The following is a 13,243-nucleotide window of genomic DNA, read 5'->3' on the forward strand; positions in this document are numbered from 1 at the left end:
CAATTTTAATTAAAACCCATCGCAACCGTTTGACATTTCAAATGTCGATTTGAAAAGATTAAAAGGTCGCTCAACGGGCAGGGAGGCAGTTGAATGTTGCACCGGAACATCTGTTCCGATGGGTACAGGCGTGGAACCAGATGCCTTTAAATTTTTTTGTAAACAAATTCGAGGGGTCCACGCACCACGAATCACGAGCCACGAGCCACGACATACAGCAGTAGGCTGTATAGGGACCTGGCGGTTTCTATGTGCGTATGTTGCTTTATGCTGTCGAGAGAGGAAGAGAGAAAGAGAGAGAAGGACACGCACACCAGCGGGTGTGTCACCGACGATCGGCTCATAGCATAATCCGGTTTGCGTGCTCAACATAAATCTCCCTCAACACAAATACATCCACCGAGATGCGCTCACTGGACGGGTTTTGAATCGAGATGCGGACGCCACAAATACACACAGGAGCACACTTTTTTTTAACTTTTCTCGATCTCGATCGATCACTACACACTTCGATCGGTGCTTGTAAACACACTTGAAAGCATTCTCTCTCTCTCTCACTCACTCGCACGCTTTGCAGAGCATTGAAATCTCATGCTGCAGCATCAACAGCGAGATTTGCCAGCGTGTGCAGCTGGCTGGCTGGCCGCGAACAAATTTCTTGGTTGAACCCAACATAAACCGAGCATAAAGAGATTGGCACACACAGGACACACACGCGGTGCCACGGTTACAGATCAGCACGCAGCACGCAGCACATTAATTAATTACTTTGATGATCCAGCTGATTGATTGCGATTTATCGTTGTGCGGTATCCAGGAAGCAAGCGAACATCAAAGGGGTTTGCAAAGCATACGTTTCCGCAAAAAGCTTATTTTCCCGGACACTGATTATGCTGGCACATAAGCGAGAAGTATTAAAGTGGCACAACACACACCTCGCGATAAAACACACGCGATACGCACCTTTAATTCAAATTGAAAGATCGATTTTCGCAAAACACGGAACGAATAAAGAAAGCATAAAGAAACCCGGCGGAGACAGACAAACGTGCGTCCTCCGTTCACGATTACCCCGTTCGACTGAGGCGAGGCAACCGCCATCGCACCCTCAGTCAACCATCTGGTCGTCTCTCGATCTCTCTGTATGAGTGCGTTGATGGTTTTTATGCGTGCGTACGTTGCAGTGGTGTGTGTCTGCCAAGCGCCGGCCTATGCTCCTATGCTCTCTTCATGCTCTTTTCCATTCTACCGCCGTTCTACCCCGCGCCGTGGTACCGGTTTGTCTCATCTCTCTTCTCGCGTGCTCGATGGTAGGCGAAAGAGAGCAGCGGCCGGGAGGTCATCGGAATCGAAAGACGCGATCAGCAGCCAGACAGTGTTATTGACTGTTATTGTTTAGGTAAACTTTGGTCTCCAAACGATGTGTTGCCCCTGGGGTGGGAGTTTTTAGGTGCTTCTGGTTGACATACATTCATCTTCGCCTCTTTGTGGAGTGAGATTTGATGTCAATTGAGGGCGGATTTTTTTTGGGGAGATTAGGGCATAATAATTCACGCAGAGAACTAGAGAAGCGGGCTCCTTAATTTGTTGCAGAAGCGCATTCTGTTTTCTATACTTCACAGAACATATTTCATTCCACCATCATCAACTATTAATAGAAATCTCGTTAAATTTAATCATAAATTCCTCCTACTCGGCCAGAACCCTGTTCGTGAGCATATGTAATCGCGTACAACCACCGGAACGACACACAAGATTGAGGTCTCGCGGGTCTCTAACGGTTGGCCAGCGATGATGACAAGACAGAGCGCTGCGCCCATTTGTTTACCAACGCAAGCAACGCGAGCACACACGGCCACGAAAATAGAGGTCATCGACGATAAGATAAACCAACGACGACGACGATGCTCGAACCCCCGATGAAAGAAAAAAGAACTGGGGAGGAAAAAACGAAAGAAAAACAAACACCCAACGCAAGAGATTAGTGTATGCAACTGCTGCTGCTGGTGCTGCTGCTGCAGTTTGATGTTATTTCGTCCTTCCCCTAGCTGTGTTTATGGGGCCGGGGCGTGCGGCGCGTGGTTTCGAATTTCCTTAGCTCACCCAACATATGACCACACCAGAGGCCCCCGGGGGCAATGATTTCATTACTGGACTACGGCGGGTTTTTTGGGGGGGGGGGGGGCACCTTCAGGAGTTGCATGGCGAGGTTTGTTGGTTTGCGTACGCTGCACCCAACACCAGACTGGTGCATGCTGGCACAGAGAGGCACAGAAAGAAAGAGAGGTCTTCCAATTCAAATAAATACAGACACGAGGCAGTGAAGGAGCGAGGAATCAATTTTCTAAACACACCACAGTCTACGGTACGGTCTGTGATGACCAGGAAGCCATACAGTGTCAAAGGAGCTTAACCTTTTTGGAGAGAAAGGGAGAGATGTTATTTTGTTAAACATAATTCCCGACCATAAATCCAATAAATTGTTGTAGGATCCACTTTTGAAACCTGATACATCGTACTAGTGGAACAAGAGCTCTTGTCCTTGTCTGTTGACCATCCACCAGTTGTACGAGATTGATGTCGATGAAATCAGGAAAAAAAAGGTCGAGGGCGCGTGGTAAGTAATTAAAACATATTCACAGAGTACCGGCAGGTCAAACGGGATGCTGTAGAGCTGCAGTTCTAACGCGAGAAGCACTTCAAACGATTTCGCCATTGCGCGGGCGAGCATCGCAATCGAAAAGCGGAGAGAAACAGGAACGAGCCGGCAAACGATCGAAACGGTCGGCGCGCGCAGATGAAAAAGACATAAAATACATGCCAGAGCAAAGAAACAGTCCGGCCATTTCCCCGAGTGCTTATCTGTTACCGGAGTGTGTGCCGCAAGTGCCTCTACGGCGTGCACTGGCACGTCCAGCTTGGACAGAAACATTGATCTGGAGAGGGGGAGATAGGGAGAAGGAGCAATCGGGGGTCGATCGATCAGTTGCGCTCTAGTGGCTCCGGGGAGGTTTAGAAGCGCATAAAGAAGCCAACAGCGGACCGCCGTTGAATTGAACCATGAGTTCCGCCTCAACATAGCCACCAGCCTGCAGTACGGGGCATCACACATACAGCACACACAGGCACACACCGAGAGAAACACACATTCTAGCGCATCGAAGAGATCGAATCGGAAAAATAAATAGATTGCGATAAGGGATGAACAGCGTGGAGTGCGAAAGAACGGGTAGGGGACCTGAAAAGGTGGGTGGTTGGAGGTCACTCCGATCGCACATCTGGACACACGGTCCACTCGAGTCGAGGCCAAAGGATTTGTGTTTTAGAAAGTCCCGCTTTGCATAGCGGGAGGGCGAAGAGAAGTGGCACAAGAGGCGAGAAAGAAACATTCGCTCCCCCCGCTTGAGAAGGAAAGAAAAGCGAAGGAAAAACCTCAGAATGGAGACGGGAACCTTCGCTTTCGAATGAGCACACCAGAAACGGACGGAACGGAACGGAAACATGCTAATGCACTTCCTATCATTGCACAACCCGCCTCCTGACCTGCCTGAAGGGGTTGGTTGCTGGGTATTTTTCTGACATTTCTGTTGCTGCTGCTGCTGCTGCTGTCCGTGGTCGTGTAGGTCAAGGATAAGGCGAACAGCGGCGATTGCTACAATCCGGTGGTGCTTGTAGCAAGTTTTTCCCTTTCCCATCCGCTAGCCCATCATCTGTATGCAAACACTTCGGTTGAGTTCCCATAACCCCCTTCTCCAACCCCTATCCGGGAAATCATCCCATGTGTGTTGAGCAGCGTGCGCGTGCTATGGATGGAAAAAATATGTGCTTGGAAAAAAAACTCCCCCCGGCAAATCTCAACCACTGCGAGGTGAAATGTCTGTGGAGTGGTGTCCTGTGGTGAATGCTACTACGGACAAGGTGCATGCATGCAACAACCACGAACCACACCACACGAAGCAAATGCATGTAGTGAGGGATGGGGGCCTGAAAGAAGGCGAGGTCAGTTCTAAATCACTCATGGAAAATGAAACCAAGAATTAAGGGAAGAGGGAGTAACGAGGTGGCCGGGAGGAACTGGTGCACTGGAACAACTTTCTTTTCACAGCAGAACCGCCACCATGCTTGTGCCTCCATCAATCTGCGGTGGTTTGCGCTCTTTCTTACGCTTCGCTTGCTTCGCTCCTTTTTTTTTCTTCCGCGGTTAGGGTGTTGGTTTGGGGAAAAAGGCAGTTCGGCAAAAAAGCAGCGCCTGCTGCTTTTTTGAGGTTATATGTTTCCAGTTCATGGTTGCTTCTCAATGGTACTCCGAAAAAGAAAACGGGACGGAGAAATTACTAATTAACATTTCAAATAACGGCACCGCAGCCCGTCTGCCTGTATCGTTCCAGGAACTTATCAATCTGGCCCGTATGTCCGTTTTTTTTCTTCTGTTTTTTCTACTTCGCACATCCTCTGAATTGACGGAATGGATGCCCCCCGGGCAGGTCGGAGGATGATGCGGTATTGCTGCGCGAATGCAAAACATTTCCGTACAGAACGGATGCAGTTTCCAAGGCCACCCGGCAGAGCCCCGGGGGGTCCTGAGGATGCAGCTGAATGGGATACATTTATTGCCACAATAGCCAGGGCCACACAGAGAGAGAGGAAGCCAACCCTTCGGCAAGGTTCCTTCGGTGCTGTTGCTTCCATCCCGTGGTTCTATACTGCTGTTGGTGCTGCAGGTGTACCCTTGCACACATTCACAGGGAAGGATGTGGTTACATTACTGGCCAAGGGAGCGTGATGGTGCAGTGAAGCAAAGTAAAGCAGTGTCACGTCAAATCCGCATCCGCTGCGAGAAAAAGTGAACAGAACACGTGCGGAAAAACGGAGGAATACGATGGAAGGGAGGTCAGCACAACAGCAAAGGGCATCTGTGATGCTGCAGAGAGACCGTTGTGAGACCACTTATCACCGTTGGCAAGTGGGGGGGTTGATTTATTCCATTCCGGATGACGACACTCCGCGCTGATGACGTGGATCATCCTTCCCCTTTTCGTGGTGGTAGCTTCGGGCGTGAAAGGATTATTTATTTCGTGATAAGTAATCCCGTTTTTCTTTAAGTGACGGAGACGTAAAGGCCTATCATCATTGGTGACATTAAAGATTCCATTTTAGATCTTAGTTCCAGAGGTTTTCCGCTATGATAATCGTTTTCAAATTTCGGTTTCGCAACATGTTAATAATGTCACCTGCATCACCACAGCCACGGTGACATCTGGTTCATCATAAGCTCGGAGGAAACGTAAGTGCTCGATCAGCTACGAAAAGATCCATCTTTGAGTTCCGCTCCTCAGGATTTATGGTACATTCATTCGACCACACTCCTACCATCAAGGATCTCGGGTCGGGAACCCTAGGAGAAAAAGATGAGGAAGAAACAACATCTCCTGTTGCAACAGGACCACCATCACCGTTACCGGGCATGGACCGTGCTGTCATCCATCAGCATTAAGGAGATGAAATTCGAGCAGAATTGCGGAATTCGCGAAAGCCCGGATGCAACTGACACACTGCACTCTCGGCTGCTGCGGTTATGGTGGTGACCTGGCAGCGGTTCCATCGTTGCATCGTAGCGGGCCCGCCATTTTGAGTGCAATTCAAATTTGTCCGCAATAGGACACAGCTGCACACGACACTTTGAGCGAGACCTGGAAGCTACTGAGGGCAGAGTGCCGGCCAAATGGATCCGCGTCGTGATTCAGGTCGCGCCCGGGTGTTACCGAGCCCTTTTCACGGATTTGCACGCACGTCAGCCACAGAACACAGACACAAGCAAGCACACAACGTGAAAGGTGTACTCCACGTGCCTCGTTGTGTCATTTGAGAGCCCGGTGAGGTCGCGAGGTGTGAGGTGAAGGTCGAGCACGGGATGTCGACCGTGCCGCGGTACGCTGGATCCTCTGGATCTGGTAAAAGATTTTCCCCGTGAAATATTCATTCCCTCCGCAGGAACCAGATCGCGCTGCAGCATATTTCAGCGCGAACTTCAGCAAGAGCCGGCCAAGAAACCGTGTATGTGTGGCCGAGACACGCAAACGGGATGAGGTGGCGGCAAAGAGGACGATACAAAAATGCATTAAGCAGGGCGCAAAGAACCGAGGACCGAGTGGTCAGTGGTCGGTTTTTTGGTGACGATAGTCACCGTTGCGTTGCAGCGTAGTGTTGCATTGCGGGAATCCATTAATTTTTAATGCAATGAAGGCCAAAAGAGGAGAGGTTACGATTACGGAATTGCAGTGCATGGTGGAGGGCTGGTGCAGGTTGCATCGCGATGCGGCGGCATCCGCGCAGGATTATGTGGTTTTCAATTTTCCGTAAGTAAGCGAAACTTGAACTAGAAACGAGCGGGACAATTTCGGGAAAGCTTTTAATGGCATGGATAATTGAAGGTATGGTAGATTATCCAATTGCTTAAGGTAAGCTGTAAGAGCTTGCCGAGTTAATGCAGATATGCAATGCAAGTGAAGCTCTTAGTGAGTTTTAATTTGTTTTACAATTCAAAAAACAGAGTGAAGAGAAAAGAACAAACTACGAAACTGGTTTACAAAATGCTATACAAAGAAGACTAAAGAGTTGACAAAAATGTATACGAATGTTGTGAATTTTGAAGACAAAGACACACTTTTAATGGTCTTCAGTTGTTTAGGAAGTGAATAAACATGTTAAAGACATACTTTCAATGATCATCTCTTGGCATGCATGAATTGAAAATACTGTACAATTCAAACACAAACTTCATTAAACATTTGACGGAATGAGTACAATTGATGCTTCAATGATTCACACAATAAAAAACGTCTCTAGAATATGTTAAAACTCTTTCTTTTAAATTTAACATTCTATAAATTTAATTGCATCACGGTGCTTAGAAAAGCCTTTTGATTTAGGGGAAAATAATAATAGTTGAAAACAAATAATAATTTATGCAATTTGCTAAATGACTGACGACAAAAAATAAGTAGCAACAAACAACCTTGACATTTTTGAGCAACTGGTTAACCCTTGTATGAGCAGAAGTTCCTACATAACATTTCTAGCGTGGTGATATCGCGAGCATCATTCACCGTGTACAATGTTGTCTTGCACCAATGCACCGTTCCGTCGCCCATTCATTAATCATAATCTTCTCAAGGTCCCTTCCTAGAGTGAGCGAGCAAACGATGTCAGTTTGACCATGGTCATGCACATGGCCAGGCAGCGTAAAGTGTCGTTGCGCTTCTTTTCAATCGTCATCTCATCATCTGGGTCAACAGCACGAAAAGCACGAAAAATACAGGTCAACCCTCAAAAACCGCGAACCAAATACACGGGCGGACTGGGGTAGGTGGTCGCGACGGACGTGACAAACAAACACACACGCTGTCACACTGTCACACGTGGAACCTGTCCGAAAGGAGCCGCTCCATTTGCGGGTGAAAGCTTAATTGAACGGAAAAGCTACAGATTGTGGTTTCGCTTCTCGTTCCCATGGTCGCACGCCCCGTTTGCCACCGAGGATCCGGGACAAGATGGACGATGACAGGCCAGCGCAGAGTGTGAGGGAGAGTGAGGTGCGCCCCCATTCAGGCTCCTACCACAGGGAGCTCCTCGGTGCTCGGTGAATGAGCCGTTTCTCGTCACTTTTCAGAGGAGCATGATAAATGCTCCTAGGAAGAGGGAGGGACTGTGCGTCTGTTTGCGAGGATCCCACAGAGAATTCAATACGACGAACAGAAAGAGAGAAAGAAAAACGGAACGGACCAAATCTCTGAACCAGTGTTTCGCGCTGGTGGACATTCCAGTGCTGCGACCAACGTCAGGGATGGATGCTACTTAGGAAACATTTCTCAATTGCATATGGAAATGGACTGTGAAGACAGTGCTGGCAGGACCTGGCACCCCGTCTAGGACGTCTAGGAACGGAAGGAATGCTTTCGTCAGCGTCAGAAGAAGCTCCTAGAGACCGTGTGAGTGATTTACATTTTGGGGTTTTCTTACACCACCGACCACGATGATGATGTGCGGTTGTTCTGCACGCCCCTTCCCCCTACGGTAGCTAGATCGTATGCTAAATCATCCATACTAATTTGAATGTTTGTTGAATGGCACTCCATTCGTTGTGCAAATGGGCGATACACGTTCGCTCGATCAACATTATGGTAATCGAATTTACAGCAGCATTATTATACATTCAACAGAAAGTATGAATTCTGATGTAGCATTCCCCTGGTAGCGTTGAGAAAAGATACTCCAAACGATTTCGCTCTGCGTCTTGGCCAACTTGGATTGGACGGCAGGAAGTAGCGAAACATTCTCAGTAGCCATCACCGAATGGCTTCATCCTACCGAACGTCGTCAAGGAATGCTGCAAGACATCTACCACTAATTGGTCCCGGAATGATCAAAAACCCGGCGTCGGCCCCCGGGAGGCATTAGCTTCGACGGTGGATGTGGTTTCGCGATGGAGTTGAATTGACATTTGCATCGAATTGAATTAGGGCACGATTCTCCGTTAATTGTTTGCTTAATTGAATTGCCCTCAAGGTCTTCCCGGGCCATGGTGGCCATGGTTCACTCTTCCTCCAAGCGATTTCCTCCCTTTCGGAGCTATTCTCGCCTGCCAAGGACCCTAAAAAACATATCGACGATTCCATCTCAATAAGGCTCTCCTTTGGGGAAGTGAAGATCTATTTCTCGACAATCACCGAGCGACCCAGAGTGTCCCGCCCAAGTACTTTCCGGGGTGAGAATGCCCTCCACACCCGACCCCGGACTTGGCTCATAAATTCGAATCCACTTTCACCACCAACAGAGATCTATGAATATTCCGTGAGAAGAATGCTCGGTCAAACTTTGCCCTCGTTATTCGTTCTTAAGTTGCTCCAGAAGAAAGAAAGCGCCCGGAGGGCGGAACTTGTTCGCAAATTAATTCCCGCAGCAGGGCCGCCACCTTTTGGAACGGACACGAACACGGATTCGGTGGCGCTGGTCTCGCTGGTGATTCGATTAGTTATTTGTTGAGCACGATGGCAACGCCAGCGACTGCGGCCATTAACGGGGAGTGCAACCGCGGGGTACAAGTTGCGTTGAGTGGAGTTTACTCCACGGCACTGAGTAAGTGAACTGATGTCCGATCGCCGCTCACGTGGAGCCATGGCCCGTACAGCAAACGCGCGTTGTGTTTGTGGCGAAAGAGGTCCCTATACTTTTTGCTATTTACGGGCATAAAATGTGAAACTGGAATAGACCACCCAGCCCAGGCCCTGGCCCAGGAAATGGTAATAAATCCTGAGACGGAGGAATATCTCACTTCAGGAGTTCAGGAGTTTTGCTTTCCGTGGACGGCGCCGCGTTGCGTCGCGTCGCGCACGATTACACTCCGGTCCTGGGGATGGTTAGAATTTATGCGAAGTAAAAGCGTATTGCGCTCGCCCTCCCCATTAAGCGCCTGCGCCCGTGAGTGGCGAGCGAAAAAAGGGATCAGAATTATTATCCTTTTTATAACCCGCGTGAATTGTGTTGCAATGATAAAGCGAACGAACCAACCAGCCAGCCAGCCAGCCAGCACAAACCTTCTAGTACAAGGGATAGCATTCACTAGCCTCCCTAGGTTTGCGTAGTGGCCAAAGAAGAAGAAAAAGAAGAAGAAAAAACACCGCTTTCCAAAGCCGCGAAACCGGAGCAGCATAAACATATTTTAAAGTCCCATAAAAACCATTACAACTTTACCTATAAAGATAAAGCTGCGCGCTCGGTGCGTCTACCTGTATCGTTCCTCGTTCGTTCATCGTCCGGACATACTGTTGAGGCGTGCTGAGCCGCGAAAGCTGCTCCTGCAGCCGCTATTCTTGGCAGCCAATTAAAATACAGGCACAAAGCCCGGCAAATAGTCTGCCACAAATGGGAGGCAGGTGAGGCCGTTCTTCCCTCCGCGTCGTGTCCCTGGCACCAGGTGCTAAATGCACCGCTCCACCGGACTGCAATCTGCCGGGGGCCTGCGTTTTTGCTATTTAGTACGAGCTGGAGTGAATGGCCGGTTGGCCGCGAAGTTGAAATGAAATGTATTTATGCAGCGCGCTCGCGGCAGGATAACGGTACGGCAGGGTGGGAGAATCATTTTTCAAAGCGAATCCTTTAACATTTCGATAATTAAAATCAGAGTTCGCCGCTCGGATGGCGCTCCATCATCGGGCGCTCCGCGATGCACAGCAAGGTAGCAGGCAGCTAGTTGGCCGCAGGATATAAAGGTAGATGGTTTGCATAATTTTCAATTTGAATAAACATTGCACACGCTGTGCCACTGAATGGCTTTCAGTGGCATCGTGAGTGACCGCATTACAGGGCCGCTACGGGCAACTGACGATCTGGAAAAGACGATTCAACGATTTTGACAATTTTATGATCCCAGGCAATAGTTGTCTAAATGGTGGCTACGGATGGTAGAGGACGCGTCCACGTGGATCGTAAAATGGGTAACGGAGGGCCACGGGAGTGGTCGATAAATTCGCCATTCGCGCGTCAGCCCCCCAAAAAGGCGCTAGCGACTGGGCGTCAGCTGAACTTAATGGAACTTCATTAGCTTTCTTCACGCCGTCTCCGTGCCGTCGGACGTGCGCTCTCCTGCGATGCCCCATCTTATTTATAGTCTTACCACGTGACGGATGAGCCCCCCCCCGGGGCGAGGCTGGTTCTAGGTAGATCGGCCATCGGGGGCCATCGAATCATCGAAAAAGAGAGAGAGAGAGAGTGCGTTGGATGTGTTCAGGAAACTCAACCACGTTTGGACGGAACACCGGCCGGACTTAATGTTAAACAGAACCATCAGGATGCCCCTTGCCACCCTTCGGACACACATCTCCAGAGGCAATAAAAATGGTTTTCTTTTTGCCGAAATGTGAGCTGCGATGCGTTACATCGGATAGCGGATTGGAAGGAAGCACACGAAACGTATCCCGTATGTCCGCAACGTGTCCGCACCCCACGATGGATCGTAAAAGTGGGATGGGACTTTGAAAATCAAATTTAATTCATCCACTTTGCACACTGCGCCCCCTCACGGGGGTTGTGGCTTGGTTTTTGCGGAAGAATTCCAAATTACCTTTTTGCCGCCGCCGAGTGACGGCTGGTTCCTGGATGTTCGGTACTGGAAAGGGGCAAGTCAAGTGCGTTCAAAAGTTAAAAATAGAGCGCGATAAAAAAGAAAGGTTAAATTATGGGCAGGGAAACTAAGAAACCGAAGCTGGATGACCCCTTTGTGATCCTTTTTGGTCCGGTGACATCGCACGGAATGGCGGTGAAAGCCCCGGGACGCGACGCGAGCTCAGCAAAGGGCTCACTACAGGACGGCCCCGGACGCGTGACGGTTGCGCATAGTAGATCATAATTATGACAATTATTTATTTTAATTAATATCCCTTTCCTTGTGCCTTGAGCTGGCGTAGTTTTGGACGTTTGTTATGGTAGTTGAGGTAATGTCTGACATCCCGAGCTACCGTGGTCGTCCGGTCAGGTCAGGTCAGGTCAAGTAATTTGCGGCAAAAATTAAAATAATAGTCCCTTGATATGGGTCCCCTCTCCCTGTGCTTTCCGGTTTGATGTTGATGGATGTGCAATTCAGGTTCCAACTTCTTGCTGGTCTGGGGCGGTTGGGGGTGTTAAAAGATGATAGTTAACCCGATACCTAAATCAGCCATTAAAAGACCGGCAATAAAAACCGGTAGGACAGCCGGCAGGGTCGTTAACTTGAGCACCTTTGACACAAGCAGCAAGAGGTTGCGGCAAGTAATTAAATTTAATGATACGGAGATACACAGGGTAATGGTCTTGCTTACCGACTAATGCAATCCGATTTGGTCCGAGCCTTTATGGGCTGCTTGTCAGCGCTGTCCTGTGAAGTAAATTATCAAACAAAATGGAAGATTAGTTTAGCGACACTCGAAACAACTCGCACTATCTTATGTTGTGTCCGGTTGTACCGATTGTTGAATGTCGAATGAGTTCGTTAATGAGAAAATATCAAATATCCTCCCGATAGTTGATCAAGTGGACAGAGAATGATTAACTACTATTGCTGCTGCTGCTGCTGCTACTGCTGCTGCTGAGGGCCTGATCGATCGAACCACCGGTAATTCAGTTGGCCGATAAGCCAAACCAACTCTGAAGCACTGATGCTGATCGCACTCGGCCACCATCATCATCATTAGTATGAGGGGCCCGGGGTTCGCCCCACAGTGAGCTTCGCGTTTTCTTCGCAATCAGCAATCATAACCAGCGGCAACCTAACTTTTCCCGGCCGCCAAGCGGCATAATCAGCGAGCTGGTTCCTCGCTGCAATGCCGCGGTTTCCAATTGCATTCCTGGCGCTGTAGTGCTGCCTCAATCAGCGGGCGTGGCTCACTGCGATATAGCAGGGAGAAAGGTGAAAACGAGCTGAAGCTCGTTGGCCACGGTGAAAGGTGAAAATGCAAATGAAATTCGCTTGGCGATGAGCAAGAGCAACTCCTATTCCTTGGTGCCTGTCTATCGGTGAGCAAGTTTGGCTCGTTCCCTAGCTCTGGAATCGTTTCCAACATCCCCTAGAGCGGAGCAGAGCAGATCTTCCGGACTTTCGCGAGATGGCGTAACACCGGTAAGCACGCCGGCTCGCTCGTTCGCTCGCTCCCTCGCCAAGTAATCAACCGTGGCCGTGGCGCTCGCAATTACAGAATCTTCTCTGGCGGTCCGGGAAGCGATGTGGTGGCCGGAATAAAATGTTCGATGCCATTAGCATGGTAATTGAGTGGCAGCGAAGCCCCAGATCGCGTCGCGCTCTGCCAAGAAGACAAATCTCGATCTTCATCAGCAGCAGAGTACGGAAGTGACATCCGAACGTTGCAGTTGCAATCTGAAACCCTGCGCATCAATCAGTGTCACGGCAGACAGCGGCTGGGTGGTGTGATGTCTTACAGCCCGTTACCCCTTACATCCCGGTTAGTGCCAGAGTAATGAACATCGGAACTCAGTATTCTCCCGCAGAGCGGCCCGAGATGTCACCGAGAAGTTCGCAAACTGAAACTAAACCAGTTAAACAACGGCACTGCACTGCTGGATTCCACTAACAGGAAAAGCGCATGTTTTACGAAAATTGTGAAATAAAACCGACTCACCAAATGTCTGGCCCTGGCTCCGGAGGTGCTGCCTGATCCTATTGAGTAATGAAATTACAATTTCTAAACGACACCGG

The 13,243-nt window shown here is 49.2% G+C and overlaps 1 protein-coding gene across 1 annotated transcript in view; it reads right to left on the reverse strand.

Annotated features, from left to right (window-relative positions):
* The window catches only part of LOC126578251 (fat-like cadherin-related tumor suppressor homolog), a 197,866-nt gene that overhangs the window by 88,096 nt on the left and 96,527 nt on the right, over positions 1 to 13,243 (reverse strand). The window contains 1 exon segment of the mRNA XM_050240621.1: positions 11,853 to 11,908. The gene's annotated coding sequence lies outside the window, so the exon portion shown is untranslated.

Source organism: Anopheles aquasalis, chromosome 3, assembly GCF_943734665.1.
Source record: "Anopheles aquasalis chromosome 3, idAnoAquaMG_Q_19, whole genome shotgun sequence".
Lineage (NCBI taxonomy): Eukaryota > Metazoa > Arthropoda > Insecta > Diptera > Culicidae > Anopheles > Anopheles aquasalis.